The sequence below is a fragment of the Schistocerca gregaria genome, chromosome 9 (assembly GCF_023897955.1).
Source record: "Schistocerca gregaria isolate iqSchGreg1 chromosome 9, iqSchGreg1.2, whole genome shotgun sequence".
Taxonomy (NCBI): domain Eukaryota; kingdom Metazoa; phylum Arthropoda; class Insecta; order Orthoptera; family Acrididae; genus Schistocerca; species Schistocerca gregaria.
This window is the reverse complement of record NC_064928.1, coordinates 251,355,564-251,375,232: the sequence shown is the minus strand read 5'-3', so window position 1 is coordinate 251,375,232 and position 19,669 is coordinate 251,355,564. Positions and strand designations below refer to the sequence as shown.

General features: G+C 43.0%; 1 non-coding gene across 1 annotated transcript; it reads left to right on the top strand.

Annotated features, from left to right (window-relative positions):
- Nucleotides 1-425: 425 nt before the first annotated feature.
- On the top strand, nucleotides 426-499 carry Trnat-ugu (transfer RNA threonine (anticodon UGU)). The gene has a single exon. It is a non-coding gene; the product is annotated as a tRNA-Thr (tRNA).
- Nucleotides 500-19,669: the final 19,170 nt, after the last annotated feature.

The following is a 19,669-nucleotide window of genomic DNA, read 5'->3' as shown; positions in this document are numbered from 1 at the left end:
ACTTCAATTATAACCCCCGGTTTATAGTAACGTACATAGATTTATATATATGTGAAGACAGTAACTGTTCTCGAAAGAACAGAATACTGTCGATGACCGTGCAGCTTTTCCCTGGGATAAATGTAGACTAACTGAAACCCTCGGCTGCCGACAGGTGTTGTTGATATACCTCGATGTGGACAGCTGAAAATGTGTGCCCCGACCGGGACTCGAACCCGGGATCTCCTGCTTACATGGCAGACGCTCTGTCCGTCTGAGCCAACGACGACACAGATGAATAGCGCGACTCACATTCCCAACTGTCCACAATTCTACATATGTAATGTACCTTATAGAACATATGTAGAATTGTGGACAGTTGGGAATGTGAGTCTCACGGGAAGCGTGCAAGGGATAAGTCCCTGCAGTCGCGCTATTCATCTGTGTCGTCGGTGGCTCAGACGGACAGAGCGTCTGCCATGTAAGCAGGAGATCCCGGGTTCGAGTCCCGGTCGGGGAACACATTTTCAGCTGTCCACATCGAGGTATATCAACAACACCTGTCGGCAGCCGAGGGTTTCAGCTAGTCATTATTTATTCCATAGATTTATAGTTTCCTCAATATCTTTGATAAAAGTGCACTTTAATCAAAAATTCTATGCTTACACTGTTAATGTGTAACTGTTGCAATCAAAAGACACTCACGAGGCCGTCGAATACCACTGCTTGGCGAATCCTGGCAATAAACGCCGTACAATCATTTTCATTTTGCTGGGATGCGTCAGGACAAAGGGAATGGGAAGGATTACGAATGGTACTGCTCCATAACAATGACGTTTGAAACTTGGTGTGGGCGCGCTATTCACAGAGACATTTCAGCCGCTGCATTGGGCTATGGTTAAGACGAGCTACACAAGATGAAGAAACAACAAACAACAAGAAAATGTGCCACACACTGATAATTGACAACAAAATAACGCACAGAACACGAAACGTTATAAGAAAACAAGGAAGACATGTGGCACGCAGAAGAAAAATATGCTACAGACAAGATTAAAGAACACCGAAACTATATTAGATAAATTCAGCAAGGCATGTATACAGCAGAAAGCCCGCAAACATTGTGATTCAGTAAATGTGGGACAGACGTGCCGAAATTTCAGAATAAGGTGCTCTGAACATTTAACAGCTTTGAAAACCGACAGCTAACACTTCACATTTGCAAACCTCCTCACTGAAAGAAACCTATACCCTATCGGCACAGAAACAGACTTCCAGATGTTACAATACAGTATAATCTGTACCATTCGTTAACAACAAAAGAAAATTATAACATCCAAAATGCTGTCATACAGGGTAAATAAGCCGTTAGTGATGAAACACTACCCAGCAACAAAACATTATTGAACACTTTAAGTGAACCACCAAACCAAACACACACTAGCCAAGGGGCGCGAGCGCGCGCGCGCGCGCGCGCGCACACACACACACACACACACACACACACACACTATGACAAAAAATGGAAAAACGTCAAAACTTCATGGCTGAGAATCGAAAATAAAACAGTGAAACAAACGACTGTCAATAGCGTAGCTGGGACGTAAATGTGCTGTCAAAAAGTTGGTGTAAGCTGCAGCAACATACAGTAGCAACATCCGGAATTCGCCAATAGGCGCGACAAAACGTAACTAGACGCTGTTACAAGTGCACAACACACACTGTAGCATACCACACCAAATTGCTTTCCAAACCAAATCCTCACTAAATTTTACCGACGCCAACAGGTCATTTTGAACGTAATAATAATAACACATTTAGCAGAGAAATCTTACATTAGTGCGGATCAGAGCAGATGAGCTACAGCAATGGAAGCGTCAAACAGGGGCATACGCCAATATTTTACTGGAATACCTAGTTTCGAATAACAACTAGCAAGTATGCTTGGATCTGTAGTTAAGCTGCCTAGGTCGTCTAAAAAACCGCACAGGACGTGAAGAATGACCGGAATATAACAAACGAACTGGTGTACAGAAATACATCGCAAGACAGTAACAACTAACCAGCATTAACCAAGTGCAAACACAATTTATTCCTACCTAACCAAGCGCAAAGGTAGCACAAGGGCAAGAGTGTTAGCAGCAGGGCACCTGAGAGGCGAAAGGCTACTAAGCGAGTCCCCACAGAACAGGAAATTATTATTCTCGTGCCAGAGACACACACAGGTGCACAGTTAATAAGTTTCATAGTCTTTGACCGAAATTTGGCCCCTTCCAGTCCATTTTCTGTCGCCTGATGGAGTACTGGAGGCTGGACACAGTCCACACTGGGGCATGTTCTGGACAGTCTGGAAAACTATATCCAGTACTGTTTTCTGTGATGTAGCCCCACTTTGCCAGATTAAACATTGAACTATTCACTCCTGGTCTCAGCCCTTTCAAATATTTCCAGGTCATCCATTCCTCGTCATGTCCTGGAGGCAGAGTTTCAGAAATTCTTTTACACCCAGAGGGAAGGGAAGTCGTATCCCACCAAAGTTGCAACGTGACATTTTTACCAGTGGTAGTACGTACCTTCGACGCTATTAGGAAACTATTCCTTGCCTTCAATCGATGCGAATGCGTTATGCCCGTACAGGGGATGAGTTTGTTCTTGTTCCACTTTCTTTCGTTCCTTATTCTCCGCAATTTCTCTTCGGATGGGAGATGGTGCTATTCCTGCAAGGTGGTAAATCCATTCGACACGAGTAGATTTCAGAGAACATGTTATATTTCTGCACGTGTCGTTGAGAGCTACGTCTACCTGTTTGGCACGTGATGATTCATACCACACAGGTCAAGCGTACTCTGCTGCAGAATAGGCTAATGCTAGTGGAGAAAATGGTTCAAATGGCTCTGAGCGCTATAGGACTTCACATCTGACGTCATAAGTCCCCTAGACTTAGAACTACTGAAACCTAACTAACCCAACGAGATCACACACATCCATGCCCGAGGCAGGATTCGAACCTGTGATCTAGCAGCTGCGCGGTTTCGGACTTAAGCGCCTAGAACAGCTCGGTCACAGCTGCCGGCGCTAGTCGAGAGATTCGGATGGATTCAGTTTGACTGCTCCACTGTGGTATGGCCAATTTTCTTAACAAGTTGTTTCTGGCGGAAACTTCCAACTTGCAATTCATGCAGTGTTTCTTGAAAGTAAGGAATCTGTCCAGCGTCACTCTTGGGTATTTTAGACTGTAGCAATATTGTAACTCAACTCCTGATCAAACTGCTGTCAACTTAGGAGTAGCTTCCCTGTTTGACAAATGAAAAGCACGCACTTGAGTGTTTGACGAGTTTGGTTTAAACTGATTTGTGCTATAGTGTCTTGATGGATCTTCAAGGGCATTCGTGAGTGTGTTCTCCACTGATTCGAAGTTTGAGCTCTGAGTGGCAAGACCAAGGTCATCAGCATACAAGAAACTCCTCGTGTTGGAGGCTCTAGGTTGGTAGTTTGTGTATATGTTGAATAGCATTGGAGCCAACACACTTCCCAGGGGAAGACCGTTTTCCTGTAGCCTCCATCGACTGCGCTGCCCTTGAAAGTCAGCCAAGAACTTGCGGTTTTGCAGAATTGCTGCGATGAACCTAGTTAGGCTAAAACCCTTAATCATATTGTATACCTTCAATTGCAACAGCTGGTGGTTCTCAGCAATAGCTCGAAAAATAACACGCCTGTCACCTTACGAGCTTCAAACCCATGTTCTACGAACTGCGTAAGATTCAGTAGTTGTCCAGTGCAGCTTTTGCCAGGGCGAAATCCATCTTGTTGGGGCATTAGTAGGGGATCAACTACTCGTAGGAGGCAATTTCAAATCTTTCTTTCCAGCAGTTTGCATAGATGATAGAGGAATGGAACATCTAAAATTCTTTGGATTGATCCCTTCTTTACCAGGTTTCAGCAAAGCAGTCATACGGCTCTTCCGCAAAAATATCTGGGACTTGACATCTGCTCACACAATTATTTAAGAGTTGCAGACTCCATTTCTTTGTTGTTACGCTAAAGTGAATAATTTTCTCTGTTCGTATATCATGTAAACAAACTTCCATTCTTACTCTGTTTAATAGCCTTATTTAATTCTTCCATGCTAACTGATGTCATAAGCAAACTGTTCTCCTCTTGCTCTTCTCTTTGCAATTTTCTCTTCTTGGATTAGTGGGTTGCCTTCCCGTAGAGCCGTAACTGATGTGCTATTTTGGTAGCAAAAAGTTATGATTTACAGCGGTCGTAGATGGATCGTTGCTTAGATCTTTCAGGAGTCTACAAGCTAGATGCCTGTCTCGTTTTTAGATTCAAGTTTTCTGTAGTTTTAATCCAGATATCCCTTTTTTTTATCTTTATTGTAGAAGTAATGAGTTTGTTCCCTGCTTCCACAGATGCTTCACTGAAAGGATCTTCTTCAAATAAGTTGCTGTGTTCCGTGGTTAGGGTGGCTCGGTCTGATGCACGGCCAGGAGTGCAAGATGTTCGACAACCACAAGGAACTGACATTCTGGAACAGCTCTTAACAGCAGTGCTAAAGGTCACATATTGTTCTCGTGCTGGTTCTATGCAAGGCACTTCGACGTCTAGCAATTCTGCCAATCTCGACCCGTCCACTTTTCAAGACTCAAACCTCCTTCGAAAAGGTACTTCGTGATATCTAACAGCAGAAAATATTTCACGGATTATTGATCTCTGCTGTGAGTTGGATATTGGGGGACCGGAAGATTTTGCACATTGTTGGCTGATACTGTTGCTACTAAATACAGTGAAGTTCCAAAGAAATTGGTATAGGCATGCGTATTCAAAAACAGAGATATGTAAACAGGAAGAATACGGCGCTGCGGCCAGCAACACTTATTTAAGACAGCAAGAGTCTGGCGCAGTTGTTGGATCGGTTACTGCTGCTACGATGGCCGGTTACGGAGATCTAAGTGAGATTTAACGCGGTGTTCTAGTCGGCGCACAGGAGATGGGACACAGCATCTCCAAAGTAGCGGTGAAGTGAGGATTTTCCGGTATCACCATTTCACGAGTTTACCGTGAATATCAAGACTCCGGTAAAACATCAAATCTCCAACATCGTCGCGGCCGGAGAAAGATTCTGCAAGAACGCGACCAACGTCGACTGAAGAGAATCGTTCGCCGTAACAGAAGTGCAATCTCTCCGCAAGTCGCGGCAGATTTCAATGCCGTGTCATCAACAAGTGTCAGCGTGCGAACCATTCAACGAAACATCATTGATATGGGGTTTCGGAGCCGAAGGCCCACTCGTGTACCCTTGATAACTGCACCACACAAAGCTTTACGCCTCGCCCGAGCCTGTCAGCACCGATACTGGGCTGTCCATGAGTGGAGATATGTTACCTCGTGGGACGAGTCTCGTATCAAATTGCATCGAGTGGATGGACGTGTATGGGTATGGAGACTACCTCGTGAATCTGTGGACCCTGCATATCAGGAGTGGATTTTTCAAGCTGGTGGAGGCTCTGTAATGGTGCGGGGCATGTGCAGTTGTAGTGATGTGGGACACTTGATACGTCTAGATACGCTTCTGATGCGTGACACGTACGTAAGCATCCTGTCTGATTACCTGCATCTACTCAATTCCATTGTGCATTCCGACGGACTTGGACAATTCCAGCGGGACAATGCGACACCCTATACGTCCAGAATTTCTACAGGAACACTCTTCTTAGTTTAAACACTTCCGCTGGCCACCAGTCTCCCCAGACATGAACATTACTGAGCATATCTGCGACGCCTTGGAACGTGCTGTTCAGAAGAGATCTCCAGCCCCTCGTACTCGTGCGGCTTTATGGACAGGCCTGCAGTATTGATGACGTCAGCTCCCTCCAGCACTGCTCCACACACCGGTCGTGCCCACGACACGTCGTGTTGCTGCAGTTCTGGTCGCTCGCAGGGCCCTGCACAATATTTGGCAGGTGTACTAGTTTTTCTGGTCCTTCAGTTTATGAGGTTAGAGTTGTAGCCTCGCTTCCAACTCCCGCTGTTGAATGATGCTGACAATTACGCATCGTGGATTACATGCGGCCGATTTGCTTCCGGCCACCGCCACGTTCTCATCCCCATGATCGTAGCCCCAGACATTACTGTGGCTGTCGAAATCGCCAATCACAATCACACTCCTTTCATTAGAATATAAATAAATAATAAATTACATAAAGTGACAAAATTAAAGGTTCACATGGAAATAATACAGTGTAACGATATTTTAATAACATAACAAAGGAAACATTAAAAATGTGGCATATAGATAACATGTTCTAAGTATGTAGGTCACTGACCACTAATAGTTAGAATCGTACGATTTATTGTGAACCAGTGTCTAGCCAGTGTCAACCAGGGAATTAGATTAAGAAATGATACACTTAAAGTAGTAAACGAGTTTTGCTATTTGGGGAGAAAATAACTGATGATGGTCGAAGCAGAGAGGATATAAAATGTAGACTGCCAATGGCAAGGAAAAAAGAGAAATTTGTTAACATCGAGTATAGATTTAAGTGTCAGGAAGTCATTTCTGAAAGTATTTGTATGGAGTGTAGCCATGTATGGAAGTGAAACATGGACGATAAATAGTTTGGACAAGAAGAGAATAGAAGCTTTCGAAATGTGGTGCTACAGAAGAATGCTGAAGATTAGATGGGTAGATCACATAACTAATGAGGAGGTATTGCATAGGATTAGGGAGAAGAAACGTTTGTGGCACAACTTGACTAGAACAAGGGATCGGTTGGTAGGACATGTTCTGAGGCATCAAGGGATCTCAAATTTAGCACCGGAGGGTAGCATGGAGGGTAAAAATCGTAGAGGGAGACCAAGAGATGAATACACTAAGCAGATTCAGAAGGATGTAGGCTGCAGTAGGTACTGGGAGATGAAGGAGCTTGCACAGGATAGATTAGCATGAAGAGCTGCATCAAACCAGTCTCAGGACTGAAGACCACAACAAAAACAACAACAACAACAACAACAACAATAGTGTCTAGCCGACATTAACAATTTGCTGTGGTAATACCTGAACATATAGTGAAACAGTACCATCACAATAAAACTGACATTTTCAACACAACAAGCGTATGGATGCGCGAATAGCAGGGCATTGAAATTACGAAACGTTAATAGTATAGGTTTAAAATGTTATACTACTGAATTAAAACACAAAAGCAACAAATAAGTAGCCAATGAAATAGTATGTGGCCGATGGAGATAAGGGTGGAAAGCTGGGGGAAGAGGTGGTGAATAGAGATCCATGCAAATGAGGTAAGGTATTGAAAATAAGGAAGGGAAAGGGGGCAGGAAGGGAGCGGGTAGAAGGGGGAGGGGTTGGTTGCAGGGAGTGAACGTTGGGGAGCAGTGTAAGAGGGGACAAAAAGGAGGGACCATGTTAAAATAGCAGTGAAAGATGTACCTTAGAGTACATAACCGTAACACAGATTAATCGCCAGTGTGTATTTAATAACATAACTCACAAGGACACATCAGTAATTTTTGATCAGTAAAGTCATTCCTTCACCTGGTGTATGACTTTTTATGCGATGTAGTCAGCTTAACTACAGATCTACGCGTATGTAGTTTTGAATTTCTATTTTAAACAAAAGTTCAATTCAGACATTGTTCTAACATCCCCCTGTGTTACAAATGAAGTGCAGTATTAATATAGACTTGTGGCTCATTGCTGTTTGCAGCCACATGATACACGCAGTCTCAAAACAGCTAAGCCACGTATTTAATATAAACAACAACAAAATCATATGTCATCGTATTCCTAACGTACACAAAATATATACGTACGTATTTTTTTAAAAAATGGAAGAAGAAGCCCATTGAAGATGTCACAACGGTTTTGAAACACGTTTCGCGATTAAACAAAGGCAAAAAGTTTTGTATTCTGGCAATAAGTCTAATCTTTAATTCATTAAAAAGAATGATGAAGATTAGATGTGTAGGTGGAGAAACTGATGAAGAGGTTCTGGTTTTCAATCCGAAGATTGGTTTGATGCACCTCTCCATACTACTGCAGGCAGCACAAGCGTCTTCATCTCCGAATACATACTGCAACCTACATCCACTACAACCTGTTTATTGTATCAGACCTTTGTCTCTTTCTTCAGTTCTTATAGCCCACATTTCTATCCATCACTCAATTTCACTGTTCTTGATGCCTTAGGATAAGCCTACAGTCGATAATTCCTTTTAGTGAACTTGAGTTATGGAGTCGAGTTGAGGAAAACAGAAAATCATGGCACAATTTGGCCTTCGGATGTGATCCACTGATATGACACACCTAGGTAGTATGGAGGATAAACATTGTAGAGGGAGACTAACAGATGAATGCAGCAAGCGCGTTACAATGGACGTAGTTGCAGCAGTTATTCGCAGATGATGAGGCTTGTGTGGGGCAGAGTAGCATGGAGAGCTGAAAACTAGTCTTCGGAATGAAGACAGCAACAACATATCAACCTGCTGATTTGTCTCGCCACAAAAAGTGTCATGATTCTAATTGCAAATATATATATGAGGTGAATTACTTTAGGAGCTCTGAAATATGTTTCCTTTTCTTTTCACTGCAAATTCTTCTCAACATCAACAGCTGAAAGACTTGGTTTCCATCCAGCTAGTATATACCTATGTGTTACATTTATATTGTAATTGTGCAGAGATGAATATGTTGTATCTTTATGAAATTGAGAGAGAAGCTATTTGCATGAAACAGTTCAATAATACATTTAAGAACATTATTGAGTGCAAGTTATATACGTTAAATTCCGCCTTTTGCAAGTGTAATGAAAGTCTTCTTAAGAATAAACGCGTTTCACTTTATTCTAAAGAATCTTCAGTGATCGCTGTAATGATGTGGTTTTATTCTAACTTACAATTTTCTGAATTCACAGTTCGCATGCTCTACCTTACAGCTCCAAGCAGTATTAATTGTAATACTTACTCGCCCTTTTTCTGCTTACGTCATTCTTCCTGTTCTGCCAGGTGTTTTTGTGTTTAGCAGAATCACTCTGTTCTCTCGCCGTTTCGTGTGTTTTGTTTTGTTATTTCGGGAGTGTTCGTCTTATGTTTCTTTTGTAGTGGTGGTAGCGTACGCTATTCCTCTGTGCGTGTGTATGTGTAAAGGGAGCTAACATCTTTTCACTACTGTATGTGCAAATTATTGCTTTAGTGGGATACAGTGGTTAATGACGTAGTTTGTGATTTGTCTTCTGTGTCTCTTCCTCTACAATATGTTTTTCTTTAAAACGTCGGGTTGCTTATGTCTGGTCATTTGTTATGTGTTTGTTCATTGTTATTACTTTTCGAATTTTGAAGTTCTGTTGTAGGTTTAGGAAATGTTTCTTGTTCCTGAATCCGCCTACTTTCACATCAAATAGCGAAATGACAGTGGTTGTTCACAACACAAAAAATGGTTCAAATGGGTCTGAGCACTATGGGACTTAACATCTGAGGTCATCAGTCCCCTAGAATTTGGAACTACTTAAACCTAACTAACCTAAGGGCATCACACACAGCCATGCCCGAGACAGGGTTCGAACCTGCGACCGTAACAGTCGCGCGGTTCCGGACGGAAGCGCCTAGAACCGCTCGGCCACCGCGGCCGGCCTGTTCACAACACAAAAATGTGATTATCTTTAGTGTTGGTGAAAGCGCAATGTGCGAAAATATAAAACAAATATGTCGAAGAACAGAAAAAAGGCGTGAAGAACAAAAAAAATCGTGAGCAACGATGATTACTAATACCGTTTTTAGTAGTAAATTAAAGCATGACCCTAACAAACAAAATTGTAAGATAAAAAAACTGTATTGTTACAGTGACTACTGACGATGCTTTAGAATAATGTGAAACGCGTTTGATCTTAAGAAGACTTTGATTACAGTTCCAAAAGTCGTTATTTAATCTATAAAACTTAGAATATCTGCAACAGCGAAAACAAAAGAGGCCGAAAAAGAAAAGAAGACAGCGTGTATTATCTGGTATTCGTGTCTAGGCGCTTGTAGGTTTGGATTGATTACAGTACTAGTGTCATCTGCAAAAGGAACAAATTGTGCTTGTTGTATGTTGGATGGGAGGTCGTGCACCTGTACGAGAGACAGCAGTGGCCCTAACATCGAGCCGTCTAGCATCACGTAAGTGATTTCTCCGCAGTCAGGAGCGAAGGGCATGTGCAGTGTGCGGCAGCGTCGAACTGTTCCGAACAGAGCTACTTGTTGTGGCGTTGGGTTTCAGGGAGAGAGGCGCTTTTGTGTGAGACGGAGAGTTGCCGCATGGGCCGGTGTGAGGGGTGAGGAGCGAGGGCTGAGGGATGAGGGTTGAGGGTTGAGGGTTGAGGGCTGAGGGGTGCCGCGCAGGACAAGTGTCGCCCCCTCTTCCCCCTCACCCCTCCTGAGGCCCGACCCACCCCGTCTGGAGCAAATTGTCAGCAGCTGAGGGTGTCGGGGTAGCAGCCAAGGGAACAGCCGACCAAGGCGGCAAACGAGATTTCTGTTTGATTTTCCCCCACGTCACGTTACGCCTATAGCTATTAGTATTAATGTTTTGGCCCTACTGGACTATGCTGTGTACAACAAGGGCCATTTCCAAAGTTTTGCTTTGGCTTTTCCTTGTGGCCATGTTACTCTCCTCTCACGATCACAATAGGCTCTGTCCCGCTCCTCAGACGAACTTTTTCCGGTTTTCTTGGATTTTACTACAAGGCCAAATGTCGAATTATGATCATCTTGGGGTCGAAGCTCTTTCTTCCATGTTTGCTTTAACAATACGTATGTTTTTGGATAGGGTCCGCCTTGAGCAAAACATAATTTTGTTTTTTAACCAAAGCGTGTTTCACTGCAGTTGTAGCATCTTCAGTGGGCTTTTATTTCTCATTTGTTAAACATGAAGAATGTTCTTTACTGTTAGTATACATGTAACTATTAGTTTTTAAATCGTAGCTACAGATATTTGAAAAAAAACCCACCATTTTCTTAACTCTGTTGTACAGTTTCTCCAAGATATTGGACTTTATTTTCTACCTCTACGTTTACCTACTTGTATTTCTACGAATTCTGGTGCATTTTCTATGCTTGCCATGAATTTTGTTTTAGTGTTTCAGTTTTTGGTTTACTGTGAGTTTCGTATAATTCCACTGCCTGTCTCAGGTACTGTGTTTGGTTCCATTCTTTTAATAAGTCAATAGGATGTTAGGTTTAGGGTGGGCGGCCTCTTGCAACGGCAGCAGCCGTGACTGCTCCCACCTGCCGTAGCCGTGTTACGCCCTCCTGAAACATGAAGGCAATTGCCATCGATTTATTTGAAATAGGTCTATGTACCTGTTAAACATAAGACAGGGCAATTCAGGTCACAAAAATTTTATAACTAAAACAAAATCACGATTTTCAGGGGTTTACATTTGCTGGATCTGGGTGACAGAGTAAGTTAGCATTAGGAAGAAAGCAAAAAATGTAAAAAAAAGGTTATCTATTGGTAGTTTACTTAACAAAATACAGTTGTTAGGCAGATATAATTTGTACACGGATTATAAATGTTTAAAGAGACATCAACTGTGACGATTTTATTTCTCATGATACTCGAGAAACAGTTGTTTTATGACGAAAGCTGAATAGCCTTGGCACTTTATTTTGGTTTTCTTCGTGCAGCCAGTGTTCTTACACCTCGAACTATTTTTCAACTCAGTCATTTCTGGCAAACGGGTTACAGCAGCTGAGCGTGATTGTAACGGAAATAGTCTTCAACTTTCAGGATTCTTGAGAATTTCGTCCCTCTTGGCCACTTAACAAATGCTCTGCAAATTCTTAATCCGGTCAATCATGTAGTGAATAAAGCTATTTACAATTATCGGATCTATGAAGTGAAATATACTTTTTCAAGCACACTTTTTGGCTCTGGTGCAGACGATCTAAAACCTCATCATCCTGTCAGTCAGGTCTGCGCCACCCACATTTTTATTTCAACAGCCGTTCGCTGCTGAACGGGGAACGTGAACGTATTTCACATACTGCTTCGTCCATCTTCTACACTAACCCATAGGCTGCTTCCCAATATTAGTCGATGCAGTTGTGGCTGGCTTTTGGTCATACTAGAAATCAGGCTTTTCTCACTGTCACCTCAGTAGACACCCGTCCTTGATTTACAAGAATCTTGCCTGCTGTCAGATGCACTGCTCTGGGTTTCGTGACTTAATTATTGTTCTAGAAAATGCTAGTGTTTACAAAAAAAATTATAATAATGGCTGTGAGCACTATGCGACTTAACTTCTGAGGTCATCGGTCGCCTAGAACTTAGAACTACTTAAACCTAACTAACCTAAGGACATCACACACATCCATGCCTGAGGCAGGATTCGAAACTGCGACCGGAGCGGTCGCTCGGCTCCAGACTGTAGCGCCTAGAACCGCACGGCCACTCCGGCCGGCCAAAATTAGAATAATATATCAGGTAGGGACTTTGGGCAAAGCGAATCGAAACAAAACTACACTACCTGAGAGGATTTTTTTCCCGTCATTACAACTACAAAAAAATGCGTATTTTTTTTATCACTAGACGCGTTTCGCTTTATTGCCGTAAAGCATCATCAGTGGTCTGTAATTAAAGATATTTACGGTTTGATTTGTTTTTAAGATCGAAAAACAGTTCGTTAACAATTTGGTGATCTTTTCTTACGGAAACGTGTGATTGGTTTTTCACCTATATCAGGAAACACGGTCTGCTATCATGTCTTTGCTTTCTTTCTTCGTTAGATACTAATACTTGTGGTCATTTTCCGCTCCTTTGCAGAACTATGTATTTTTTACGTTTTACACAGCACTCTTTTCGTACACCACAGTTTACTGTTAATTTGTATACTTGTACAGGTGTATTGTGTTTTTTTAGTGTTGTTAACATTGCCAATAGTTTGTCTTCGTCCTACAATTTTTGTCTTTTTCTCTGTAGTTTATTATATGTGTGTTATTCTATTTAATTATGTTGCTGTGTGTTTACACCGTGTAAGACTAGTAAAGAAATAGTGATGGAGCTGCTTTTTTTCGTGTGAAGGTGGGGGTAGGGCGGGGCAGAAGAAAAGACGAAAACTCAAGTGGAGATAAGTGCATAGTAGTGTGATGGAGAGTGAGTTGGAAGAACACGTGAGGAGCAGAAAGTGAAATGAAATTGGGGCTGGGGGGTGGGGGTGCGAAAGGGCAAAGCATACAAAGGCCATTTTCTTTTTCATGTGCTTTCTTTAGTTATTTCCTATAGCGTCTGGTTTCCAACATTTATTTTTTTATTTTGTATTAATGCTTTCTGTACGTGGAAGTTTTCTCGGAAATGGAGGATGTGTGTGTCTTCACTGATTCTTATGATGTTCGTATCTTTTTCAACAGTGCTTGGTCTGTGGTATTCCAGTTTTAGATGAACTGCAAATGTTGAATGGTTTGTACCGTATTTCAGTGCTGTGATGTGTTCTTTATATCTCGTGTCAAATATCCCTCCAGTCATTCCAGCGTAAACATTTTCGCAGTCTCTGCAGCTCAGCTGTTAGGTATCAGACTCGTTTTCATTTCAGTTTTGGGATCTTTTGTATTGATGTTTTTGTTTTGTGAGCAATGTTGATGCCTTGTTTTCAAATATGTTACCTGTCCACACAAAAAAAAAAAAATCCAGCACTATTGCTCCATTACTCTTACATAGTATGTAAATACACAACACTATAATTAAGTAGCATAACACACATTTAACTGCCTACAGAAAAGTATAGTTTGGAGACAAAGTAGTGGCAGTGTTGGTAACACTACAAAACTCAAAGCACACAAATAAATAGAAAACTGCGGTGTATGAAAGTGTGCTGCGTAAAACGTAAAAAAATAGATAGTGACGAGAGAAAGCAAAAACGTACTAGCAGATGTCGTTTTCTGAAGCAGGTGACAAACCAAGCAGAAATTTGCGTAAGTAAAAAACTGTTAACGAACTGCTTTTCGATCTTATATATAGTCGTGTGGCTAGGGTCTCCCGTCGGGTAGACCGTTTGCCTGGTGCAAGTCTTTCCATTTGACGCCACTTCGGCGACTTGCGAGTCGATGGGGATGAAATGATGATGATTAGGACAACACAACACCCAGTCCCTGAGCGGAGAAAATCTCTGACCCAGCTGGGAATCGAACCCGGGCCCTTAGGATTGACATTCTGTCACGCTGGCCACTTTTTTATATTATGTATTTATGTATTTATTTTTAATTTTTAAATTTTTTTTAACAGTGAGTAACTGAAACTAGTAAGTACACTCATTACGTCGAGTTGGGGACGCACATAGCTAAAAATATGCTTACAGTTGCAGCAAAGGGCATAAAGAAAGAGAGCAAAGTGTGGGGCTAAGGAAGCCATGAAACAAAACCTAAGGGTGGAATCCATAGCACCATTAACCGATGGTGCTACATCTTGCACCGGATGGGAAACAAAAACTGTGAAGAACTTTACGTACCGCGGACAAAAAGAGGAAATGGGGCAAATACTGCTATAGAGTGCGAGGTGTCTCGACGAAACTATGCATCTGTTGCATCATCCAGGTATGACTTCTCGGAATGACCGAGGTAGAACCCACGTTGTACCGTGTAGTGTTCTATCATCGTCTTGCTATTTTAGCTTCTCTTACCCGTGATGTTCGAGCTACGTGGGAGGGTCGTGGAACGCACTCCACAAATAATTGGAAACATATTGAGGGTACTTTGGGTCACGGATGATTTTGCAATGTCGTTCCTGTAAATATTTCCAAAAGTCTGAAGTGTCCTTAGTGCGGTCTTCAAACAAATAAGGCAATGCACGTCCACGAAGCCACGTCATGGCATTATTTTTTGTGCGTGGGTAATGCGTATCATCCGGGAATAAGATAGTCTTGGGGTCGATATGATTCGGCGTCACTCGAAGGAAGTATGCTGACATTTGGTTCACCAACTGCCACACGGCCGTAGACTCGCCACAGCTACGACGGTGTACATCGTTGTCTTGAACGCCACAGCTGGTGTAGTCTTGATCTGGTCACGTGCTTACCGTTGGCAGTGATATACCACGTCGCCGTGACGTCAGTGTCCAGTGTTACGTGGTGAATTGTCCTACACACTACTCGCCAGTTGACGTTCGGGTGCTTCCTCTCCACGATGTTATCGGGTCATCCACGTTGCAGGGCCCGATAAACCGTCTTTGCCGTCGCCGGTTGAGTCGTTGGTAAGGCAAGTCGAACGTAACTGAGTTCGAGGTAAACGACACGAATGTAGAAGAGCGAGGAGGGGATGTGGAACGCTTTCCCTAGACCACGGGTCTAGGGGTACCACTCAGCTACTGGGGGCGGAAACAAATCAAATTGTAAATTCTTTAATTGCGGACCACTGATGATGCTTCGCCTCAATAAAGCGAAACGGATCTGCTGAGAAAAAGACGCATTTTCTGGTAGTTGTAACGATGGGACAAAAATGCTCTCAGGAATTTTAAAGCAACCACGGACGATATGGCCACACCGTAGTATCCTCGTCGCCACTGTAGAGTCTTGCACCACAACAAAGCATGGGCGAGGATATTGTTATGGGTGGCCGGTATCCTGTTTCTGCAACACAAATCCACACAGTTCTTTATTGACTAGAACGGGAATCAGTTACCTTGAATACAGTCCCCGTGTTGTGGTACAAGCTCGTCAGTAACAGTCCTCTAGCAGGCAGTACCGGTATACTTGCTGTCACACACTTCAGTCTCAGCGGTAGTCCCACTATGGTCACTGACGTGGTCGCCGCGTACAGTCGTAGCCGGTAACGAGAACTGAGCCCACTCTGCACTCTACTGACAGACGCCGAACTGGAAGACTGGGTCAGTGAAACCCTCCGGCCAGCGGCGGCGGCCCGAATACCTGCTGTCGAGAGGGCGTTGGCGGCTCGGTGCTGCTCGGTGTGTCTCTGGCCACTCACGTGATTGGCGCGCTTGATCGGTCGGCTACTGTCGATCTTCGCGCTACATCTGTGCCTAGCGGTTTGCAGGCGAAAGCTTAGGCTAGCGCACACACAAATAAAAAAGCTTCACTAATTCAGTCTCGCTTAGTAACTAGAGAAGCCAGTAACACTATCTTGGAACTCTTCCAATTTGGTCCGTGTTTGCATAGAAAAGCAGTAATGTCACAAATTGAGTCCGCCTTGATGCAAAACACCTTGTTATATGTTTATTTCTTTATTATCCCAAACTAGTTTCGGCGACAAATATCACTATCATCAGCGGTTTTTTAAAAAAATCTAAAACATGCAGAAAATGCTAAGGTTGTACAAACACAGTAAAACATTATTACATTTTTACAAATCGTCTTTTGAAATATACTTTTATACTGATATTTTCATACTACCTTATATATTGTGTGCTACAGCATGTTTTAAGCAATTATTGGCGCTGTTTGTGAGATATTTTCTGTGCTCTTTTCTCCCATTGCCGTGTTTTTACTTAGCGAACATCATGTCATCTGGAACCATATGAGCGACAGTTAGTAAACAAATACTCAAAGGTGAACTTCGTATGTCAGCAGTATATACTTGGGGTTGTGGTAGTGTTGTGGAAACCACTTAATTTGGTGTGTATTTAGCTGTTGCTTAGCTGTTCGTGTACTCACGTTCGTTGGATGGTGTGTGGCTGCTTTTTACACAGAAAAACAAAACTTTCGCACTTTCTTTCTGATCCAGAATATTACGCCACCTTGCTGTTCGCGTGTGTCGCGAGAGGCGTATCGCAAGTGGCGAGAAAGGCTATGAAAAACTATAGCTCGAATTACGACGACTTCTGTTCATTATTTATGTCACTGTGTGTGATGGGGAAGTCGTTCTCTTGCGTGTGTGTGCTTTCTGTTCTGTGTCCCTGGTCAGTTCTCTAAAATGTTCAAATGTCTCTGAGCACTATGGGACTTAACATCTGTGGTCATCAGTCCCCTAGGACTTAGAACTACTTAAACCTAACTAACCTAAGGACATCACACACATCCATGCCCGAGGCAGGATTCGAACCTGCGACCGTAGCAGTCACGCGGTTCCGGACTGAGCGCCTTAACCGCGAGACCACCGCGGCCGGCGTCAGTTCTCTCAGAGCGGTAAAGAGTGTGTTGTTGCAGAGTGTTGCGTTTTCATTTATTAAATTTTTCCCTTTCGTATGTGTTAATTTTCTTCTGTTGTTAGTTGTCGGTATAGAATGTTGCTGTTTCTGAGAATGCGCAGATCGTTTTCGATATTAGTGGGATTATGGTTTTTGTTCACTAGATATTTTGCAAAAGTTGAATGTGTGCTGTCACTTCTTAGAGCTCTCATGTGCTCTGTGTACCTCGTTCGGAAATTTCTGCTCGTTTGTCCTATGTAGTGGGCCTGACAAGAGGTGCAAGTGAGTTGGTATATTCCAGCGTTGCTGAATTTGCCTGAGGTTTCCCGAACTCTATTGTTTGTTCTGAATGTTATTGGGATCCCTTGCCTTTTTAAGATGTTTCCTATTCTATGTGATATTTTGTTATTGTATGTTAGTGTGTACTATGTCTCTCTTTTTTTCTGAAGTGGTGTGGTCTGTTGTGTTGTCTGTGTGTATGGCATGTTTCCATTTTACCTTGTTGTTGAGTTTGTTTATGATGTCCCTTTTGTAGTCGTTTTCAACAGCAATTTGTTTAATTATGTTTAGTTCCTGTGTGTAGTTTCCTGGTTTAAGAGGTGTTCTGTTTATCCTGTGGAGCATGTGTGTGTGTGTGAGAGAGAGAAACCGGCATATTTACGCACTGCCGCGAATCAGCTGCGGTGCCGCCAGTCGCGTAGGATTCGCCCACACTGCACGAAAATTCCAAGCGGTGTGCGGTTTGCTCCCTCCTGACACGTACCGCGACCTGGCGATGGATCGCAGCGTTTCGTCGCTCGTGCGCGGCGCCATTTAGGACCTGTGAACCGTGTCGTTTGCCACGCTTCCTGTTCTCCCTTGGTTTATTTCTGTTCGAAGTTTCCGCGCTTTCCTAGATGGCGTTGACGAGCCTCCGCTGGGAGGTGTGGCGTGCGCAGGGCGGACGAGGCAGCTGAGACGAGTGTCTGGCTCTGGACGAGCGCTCTGGAGTGGGAAGCTCGGTCCCTCTACGCTAAGTCTGGATCGGCCCAAAAACGCGGGGCGTGAGGGCACAAGAGGGCGTAATTGTGTGGACAACGTTTCGTTTCCGTTCATGGGCTGGGGAAGCTACCAAGTCCGTCTGCGGCTGCGAATAACCTCCAGAAGGTGCTGTCACTTAAAGTAATATTTTTCATCTAGTTAGTGCAACGGTAGTCGTCTGGCGGGGCCAATCACCTGGTGTTGTGGGAGCTATTTATAACTGGGTGGCAATGTTTCTCTGCTTTGAGTTTGTGATCGGAAGTTGCCTCGCGTGTGTGTTACTGACCTCTTGCATGATCGTGTATTTGAGCGCCATGATGACTTACTAAAGGCGCGTGTCGTAAAAAAAAAAAAAAAAAAAAGGGGGGGGCTATGGACCTTCTGCAAGCCGTTGTTTTCCCATGGACGGCGTAGGTCACTGTGTGGATAAGCACGTTGTAAAATGTTTAACTAACCCTGTACTGTCTGGCGAAGAGAGAGAGAGAGAGAGTGAACTGTGGCCAAATTTATGGATGTCTGAATTGCGAGATTATGTTAATGTTCGCTAATATCTGCTGTGTTAAGGAGTTAGTCCTCGTGGCATTTAAATGCTCTATTTAATTATATTTAAGGTAGTGCTAGAGTTTATATTTGGTAAACCGCCTAGCCACGACTGATGTCGGTTGCTTGGTCTGTCTGAAATGTTCGGTCTATTGGGTAGGGGCCATTGTTGACTTGCTCTTCTCAGCTCCGAATTCCCCTGTTGATACTATGGCGGTAATTCTGCCGGAATCTCATTTTGTAAAAGTTATCAATTCTTGTGAGCACAAATAAAGCTACGTTTGCCTCTGTAATTTTCGTCCGCTGGCCATCAAGCTTTAGTTAATCATTAAAAAATCGCCAACTGGTCTTCGTCGAACCTAGTGGCTCGTGTTAGACGAGTTCCATTTCCAGTTCGGGTAAATGTTTCCTCCTCCTGGTGGAGCCATCCTCTTTTCTGAGCCACGCTGGGGTAAGAGTTTCCCGAGCGTCTATTGCCGCTCAGTGTTCCAGGAGAATGAAATAAGAGGTTGATTATCTATTCCGCCGTCATTGTAAACTATTAAGATAGTTCTACGTTTGGAGAAATTGTTCTTTTGTAAAATTTATCCTTCTGTGTTAGTAATCCGGCATAATCCACGATCCAACATTGTTACTTAACTGAAACATTTGGTTTTCAAACATTTGCTGAGACGTGACTTGATTATTTGCTATTGATGTTAATTGCTTTAAATGAATCTTTATTAATCTGTGGTTATAATTCTTAATGAATAATCATCCTTAATAGTGTAACATGTAACGTACGTGGGATTGTCCACTATGTCACCTACTGACTTCATTCAGAGACAGAAAAGGTGATCCTTGCTCACGTTTATGGGACTTTATTAACCGTCGATCTTTATCGTTTATGGTCTTAAATGTATGTTTGTTAAAAAGGAATAATCTTAGATTCCTATTGTTTATTAATTAATTGTTAAGTTATGTAGCAAATATTACGAGTGCAAATATTTTCTGATAGTT